General features: G+C 46.3%; 1 long non-coding RNA gene across 1 annotated transcript; it reads left to right on the forward strand.

The window, feature by feature from the left end:
- The first annotated feature begins 256 nt into the window (after positions 1–256).
- LOC125095708 (uncharacterized) lies at positions 257–6,205 on the forward strand. Its single transcript, XR_007125928.1, has 3 exons — positions 257–359; positions 1,810–1,996; positions 4,913–6,205. It is a non-coding gene; the product is annotated as an uncharacterized LOC125095708 (long non-coding RNA).
- The last annotated feature ends 1,044 nt before the right edge of the window (positions 6,206–7,249 follow it).

A 7,249-nucleotide genomic window follows, 5' to 3' on the forward strand; every position in this document is an offset into this window, starting at 1 on the left:
TCTTTTGCTTTTGTTCCTGCCTTTGTTGACCTTTAAAATACTTTATGTGAGTGACTCTTGCTTGGAGGCCCTTCTTTAGGCAAGATGCATGGATATTCATATATTTTGTTTTGTTTATTCCCTCTTTGAGAGGCTTAACATTTATTTGGGTGGAGTTTAAGGGGAAGAGCAACACACACACACATATATATATAAATATATAAATATATTTATTTATTTATTTTATCCACAAGCCAGCTTTCCTGCTACTTTTTGGTGAAGGATATGCTTTGTATCTCTTCTGTGCCGCCGTGAGCTCCATCTATTCATATCAGGCCCATAGGATTTTAATCACTTTGGCTCCAGCAGGCTCGATCCAGGTAGGTTTGGGGGGACATTTTCCAGAGCCTAGAAAACTCCTAAATTCCAGTTCCCAAGCTTATTTAAATTTGCAGCTTTGTGAGTGAGATTCTGTGTGCATTCTGAAGGGAATGCCTTAGCTATGGGCCATTGTGATATAATAAAGATTACATCTGGTCTTTGTCCCCATCGCTGGCACAAGAGATCCAAAGCCCCTGGAATTTCGTAACCGAAGTGTCTATTTATAAAGAACACTTTTGTCCACACCCACATTTATGCTAATGAGGTGGAACCTTGGGTAGAGGAGCCCCAGGGGGGAGCTGACCACTCTGGAAAGACCAAGTATGGAATTGAGGGTTGGTTGGAACTTTTGTGCCTCACACCCAGACCTCGGGGGAGGGGAGGGGAGGGGTAGGCTGGAGATTAAGTTCAATCATATGGCCAATGGTTTAATCAATCGTGCCTAGATAATAAAACAGCAGATAAAAATTAAGAACACTGAGGTGTGAGAGAGTTTCCTGGAGGGTTCTGGGAGGGTGGTGTGCCTGGATTCCAGGAAAGGATGCGGCACCTCCATCCTGGCCTCCCCAAGACTTTGCCCTGGGCATCTCTTCATCGTGGTGTTCATCTGTATCCTTTTATTTTTATTTTATTTATTTATTTATTTTTTAGTCTGTGTCCTTTAAAATAAAATTGTCATTGCAGGTTTAGCACTTTTATGAGTTTTGTATGTCCTAGCAGATCAGCAATTGTGAGGTGGTAGGTGGTGGGAATCCCCAAATTTGTAACTGTGTTGGACAGAGTTCTGGGGAGCTTTGGGATCCCATCCACAGCTGACATCCGAAGAAAGGCAGTCTCATGGGGAACTTGCCCTTGACTTGCAAGGTCTGATGCTAACTCTGGACAGTGAGTATCAGAATTGAATGGAATTGTAGGACACCCAGCTGGTGTCAGAGGCTGGATTTCAGAACTGCAGATTGTATACTCTTCTGGAAGGCTAATAAAAATATAGATTCCAGATCCTATAGATCAGGTCATCTGGGCCAGGGAGTCCCCATTTTTAAGGAGTATGTTAGTGATCCTTAATGTGTGTTAAAATTTGAGAGCCACTCACGTAAGCATTAAAGCACATTTGTAGAATGTAACAAGCAGAACGAGATGGAAACACAAATCATGTCTAATCCCAGCCTGAAAACATCGTGGCATATCTCTTCTGACTTTCCATGTAAATCCTTTTTATTATGGTTTGATCATGCAGTAGATTCAAGTTTATGTTCTGCTTTTTCCATTTAACATTCAACCAGACATATTTCTCTTGTTATGACGGACTCTTTTAAAATAGAAGTGCAGTAATCGCTTTTGCCAAAGAGCGTTCCCTTAACCATTGTGTCTCCTTGGGGGACATTGATGATATTATCAGTTTGTCATTATTATGAATGATGTTGTGATGAGATTTTTTTCTCTCTGAAGCTTTTACAGGACTTGTTTGCATTACCTCAGGATTCCCAGAAGTTAGATTATTTGGTCCGTCTCCCACAGAGGGCTTTGGAGGTCTGGATAAGTATTGTCCATTGGCAGGCAAAGGGACTGTGTCTCCTTACGGTCTCTGGCAGTGATGTGTATTTATATAAGCTTGGTTAACCTGATAGGTCAAACGGTATGTAATTATTTTAATTATATTTATTCCACCCTTAATACTGCCGGAAATTTTCCCAAGTGTTTGTTTACTAATCGTATTTCCTTTGGTGAATCCTGGTTCATGACCCCAACCCTATTCTTCCAGTTTCTTTGCTGTGAAATTAACCCTCTGCCTTCATATTTGCTACAAGTATGTGTTCTTTATCCTTTCTTTATCCCTTCACTCTGAAATCTTGGTTATATCTTTACAATATCGGCATTTAAAATTTTTCTGTAGTAATGCGACATCTTTTCTTGGTAATTTCTTCTGTTGCTTTAAAAAGCTCAACCTTCTCCCAAGATATGATGATTGATGGTTGTTGTCTTGTAGTTTTGCTACTTTTAACAAAATAAGTGACTAAATATGTCCTTCTAGAATCTCTCTAGGATATATTTTGGTTACCCTATGAAATAATTTCAATAAATTATTTTTCTTTTTTAAAATATGTATTTATTTGAGAGAGAGAGTGAGCAGGAGTGTGTGGAGGGGATGCAGAGGGAGAAGAAAAGAATGTCCAGCAGACTCCCCGCTGAGCACAGAGCCCCGTGATCCTGAGATCATGACCTGAGCCAAAATCAAGAGTCAGGTGTTCAACTGACTGAGCCACCCTGGTGCCCCTAAATTGTCTAAATGTTATTGTTCTAAAATCATGTACTGAAGGATCTTTCCCTTCTTTTCTGATGTTCTGGGAGAGTTGCTATAATGGTCCTGGTCACTTTGCAGGACAACTGTTTACATCATAACCCCAGGATAGGACTTGGTCATATTCAGCTTTGCAACCCCAGAACCGCCCCCCACCCTGGCTCTCCAGGAAGGTTTTTGAGTGAACATTAGAATATATATAAATGTAGAAGGGTGGCCGGGCTGTGAGGGAACTATTCCAAATGGCAGAGCTTCCTGGATCTTAAAGAGCCATCCTGATCTTTGGACTTCATGCCTTCATATAATTAATCATATTTATTCATTTATTTATGTTTTGGCACAGCAGACTTTTTTCCCAGGAACCTCTCAGTGCATTGGCATGACTTGTTTTTAAGCTGTTATTTTTATATTGCTTATGTAAAGGGGTAAATATTTTTAGTTCTCTCTTGCCACAAATGGAAGAAAATGGTGAGGTCCTGGAGAATTCTTATGATTTCATCGCACTATATAGTATGTCGGTGAGAAAAACACACTTGCAAAAGCACTGAGGCCCCACACTAGGCTTACGGATGGGTCTCTAGAACTCAGGGAACACAGCGCTTCTTTTCAATGTCTCACACTCTCTCCATCCTGCCCCCCAGCCCTGCCCAGGTCTCTTTCACCAACTCCCATTTTCCCTCTGATTCTGAGATTCCCAAGGTTTCCAAGACAGGTGACAGGTGCAGGTCTCTCATTGTCCATCTCCTCTAAGACTAGAACTTCAATGAGATACCCATAGCTGTCCCAAAGTTTGGTCAGCTGTTTCATGGATGCTCTAGGGTTGGTGTCCCCAGTGGACTGCAGGATTCAGGCCTGTTCTCCACCCACTGCAGGAGCTGTTGCCCTGCACGGTCTCCCCCACTCTGCTCTGCTCCGTCATCACTGACGGCTGATAACCCCGCCATCCACCAGGACATGGCCTCTACCCCGCTCTCAGGGTCTTCCAGAAGTACCCCCCCCCCCCCCCCCCGCAGAGAAACCTGTCAGGCTGTGCTGGTTCTTCCTCTGATGTGCTCATAAAATCTGCTTCCTCATCTTGAGTTAGACCTCCTGTGACTGTAGTCAAATCAGGCTTCCTGTCGGCTTACCTTGACTCCATCACCCAGTGAGTTTTCAAAGGCTGGATAGTAAGGAGTCCTCTCCTCTCCTCACCCCTAGGCCCAGAATCAGACTTTGGAAGGTGTGAAGCAAGTATTCATGTTGGAAAAACGTGTTCTGTGCTGAATGTTTGGATGATGAAATAAATTGCCAATCATTTGGGTAACAGAGACCATAGGAGCCAAGCCGGCAGATGGAGAGCCACGGTGACTTGAACAGGCCTGGGCAGGAGAGCTGATGGGTGTCCCAGGGGGTTTTGAGCCCTGCTGGGGAGGCGGCACGTGATGTTTACACTTACTGGAAGAACATGAATTATGAAAGGCTGAGAAGAATCACCCAAGCCAGTCTCCTGTCTTCACGCATCTGTTCCTGTATTCATCAGTGCCCCTGTTACTCCAGACACTGCTAGGGCTGGGAACATGGAGGTAAGTCATGCAGACACCACTGGGCTGGATAGGCTGTGGTCTGCTGCAGATACACACGAGGGCATGCATGTTGGATCTAGAGATGCTGGTTGGGTGACTAGCCCAGGCAGGCAAGTCCAGAAGCTTCCTGGTGAAGGGCCACCCACGCCAGCCCTGCTGATGGAGGTGTCAGCAGGTTAAAGGGCAAGTAGCATATCTCACAGCATCCTGGAGACCCTTTAGTGAGGGAGAGGAAGGGCAGCAGCAGGAGAGGAAGAGCAGGTATTCAGGGAGAGGGTGGTGGCTTTGGAGAGACCTCCTCCCACCAGCTCTGCCAAAGGGTCTTGGGTCCTGAACTCTCTAGTTGTGCTCTGGCCTGATGCGCCATGTGCAAGCACTCAAGGGAATGCCCTTCCCCTTCAGTCCCACGTGACCTGAAATCTCCTCGATCACAGCAGTGCGACTGAAGGATGCCTACCCTTTGCTCTCAGCATCAGTGTCTGCATTTGTGAAAAGAGGGAAAAAATCACCAGTGTCGGAGTGGGGTCCCTGTCCCAGCTTGTCGAAAGCACTGAAGAAGTGAGGGTTCCTAGTGCCATTATTATTACGAACTCTTGTTTCTATTGTTTCATTGTCGTTATTATGATTAATGGCTGTGGCTGTTACTGGTATTGTTTCTACTTTTGTTTTTGACATATCTGCCACTAAACAGGCTCCTGAGCTACGGAGGAGAGCTGGACCCCGGGGCCGAAGTCTCGGAAAGAAACGTCTAGTCTTCTGATTATAGTCTTGAACTTTATCTCTTCTGTTGGGAACCTGAGATGAAGTCAGAAGACATATTCTCTGCAAAAGGTCCAGGAATTTCAGAGCTGAAGGTAGCCAGTCAAGCATGCACATTCTGAGGCTACTGGAGAACACATGCCAGGACCCCTTACCCTGTGCGTGTGGGGCCTGCAATTGCACTGAGACTTTCATTCATAATTTTATTGCCATGAATGGGCTGTGCATCAGCAGGCAGTAGGCTCCCGGCTCTGGGCCAGATGATCAGCCTGAACCCTGCCAAACCCCAGCTGTTGCCATATAGACAGCAGGAACCTCTGGGAGGAAAACGCCTTCCCATCACTCTCTCCATTGGCCAGGGTAGTGGGTCCACAAGCCAGGGGCTTGGCACCTGTCCCCTCCTGCCCAGCACTTCCTGTGCATCCCTCCAGACACGGAACCCCAGACCCCAGGGCCCTGTGCTTCTAGAGTGAGGCCCTGCAGCTTCTCCAGGCCCAGCACACCAAAAGGCCAGGCCTTTCCCCACCAACATCAAGCTCATGGTCAGAACCAAGCTTGATGCCCCATTCTCATCTAAAAGGAATTTGGCCAAGGACAGAGTGGTGTGAATTAAGCTTCCCATAGAGGTCCACGAGGTAAAAAGTTCAGAAATTCAGCTGCAACGTACATCCTGTTCAGCACTGTGGGGAATCGCTGTGCTTTGGAATGAGTTTCTAGCCCCTAATCTCTTTCAGGAAATTATATCGCCCTTTCTGATCCTCTGGCTGTGAAGTGCTGTGGGGATTCCATTGCACAGAAATCCCATCGCCTTCTCAGAGCCGTACCTGAAGGGGAGAACACCAGCCCCGTCTAACTCAGAAGAGCACATCTCTCCATAGAAAGGCCCTGGAAACAATTAAGAGATTTCAGAACTCAGTAGAATTCAAGCATTAGGAGATGCCAGGATCTGGACCTCACTCTATGCCACCAGATTTCCTTTGGGGAGAAAGAAAGCTTGGCCCAGAGCAGGAGCTCCAAAGTGCCATGATGATTATTTTAAAAGTTAAGGCAGGCCAGATGCTTCTTTATTTTATTTTATTTTATTTTATTTTATTTTATTTTATTTTATTTTTTGTAATTGTGATTGCAGAGCAACTTTTCCTCTTAGGGCCAGCAGACCAGCAATTCTGGCCAAACATGAAATCTCTGACTTTCACTGTGTGTGTAGGGAGCAACTATACAACTGGTTTGAGTGTGGCACACAGTTAATTTTATTTTTAATTTTATTTTTTATTTTTTTTTAAAGATTTTATTTATTTATTTGACAGAGAGAGATCACAAGCAGGCAGAGAGGCAGGCAGAGAGACAGGAGGAAGCAGGCTCCCTGCTGAGCAGAGAGCCCGATGCGGGACTCGATCCCAGGACTCCGAGATCATGACCTGAGCCGAAGGCAGCGGCTTAACCCACTGAGCCACCCAGGCGCCCACACAGTTAATTTTAATAAAAATTTATTGGGCATTTTTTGAGAACTGTTCCTCCTTCCTTTTGAATCTAAGAGGGATGGGAGCAGCCTACCCCTTGTCTGACTGGTGATAGGGCTTGGGTGGTCTGGAAAGTAGGGCCCTGGTTCGTTTGCTCCTTCCTTCCTCCCTCCCTTCCCTCCTTTCTTACTTTCTCCCTTCCTCCCTTCCTTCCTTCCCTCCCTCCCTCCTTCATTCCCTCCCTCCCTCCTCCCTTCCCTTCTTCCCTTCCTCCTTCCTTCTTTCCTTCCTTCCTCCCTTCTGTCCATTGCTCCTTTTTTCCCTCCTCTCTTCCTTCCTTCCTCCCTTCCCTCCTCTCTTTCTTTCTCCCTTCCTTCCATCCTTCCATCCCTCCCTCCTTCCCTCCTTCCAGCAGCATGCATTTACAGGGTAGCTGCCATGTGCCAGATACTGTATTTGCCATGTCTGTCCCGTCCTCTCACTGTCTCTGGCCAGGATTTGCTCTCTTGTGAGCATCAGAGCCAAGTTCACCTGCATACACTGATGCCGAGCACTGGACCACAGCACCAGGGTGAGCAAATGCTTGTTGAAAGAATGCTCTGTCCTCACAACACCCACCTGGGGTCCTGCTGCAGCTTCATCACATGTCCCACCCTGAGGCAGGACAACTGGCCAGGACACCTTCTGAAAGCTCGAATTCTGAAACAGGCCCTCTTGTAGTGTGTCCCAAGGAGGATGGGGAGGGGACCTTCGGGTTGGTAGCACCCTCTGAACACCCCAGAAGGCTCAGTCGCAGACTTCTGGCTCTG

This window comes from Lutra lutra, chromosome 3 (assembly GCF_902655055.1).
Source record: "Lutra lutra chromosome 3, mLutLut1.2, whole genome shotgun sequence".
Classification (NCBI taxonomy): Eukaryota; Metazoa; Chordata; class Mammalia; order Carnivora; family Mustelidae; genus Lutra; species Lutra lutra.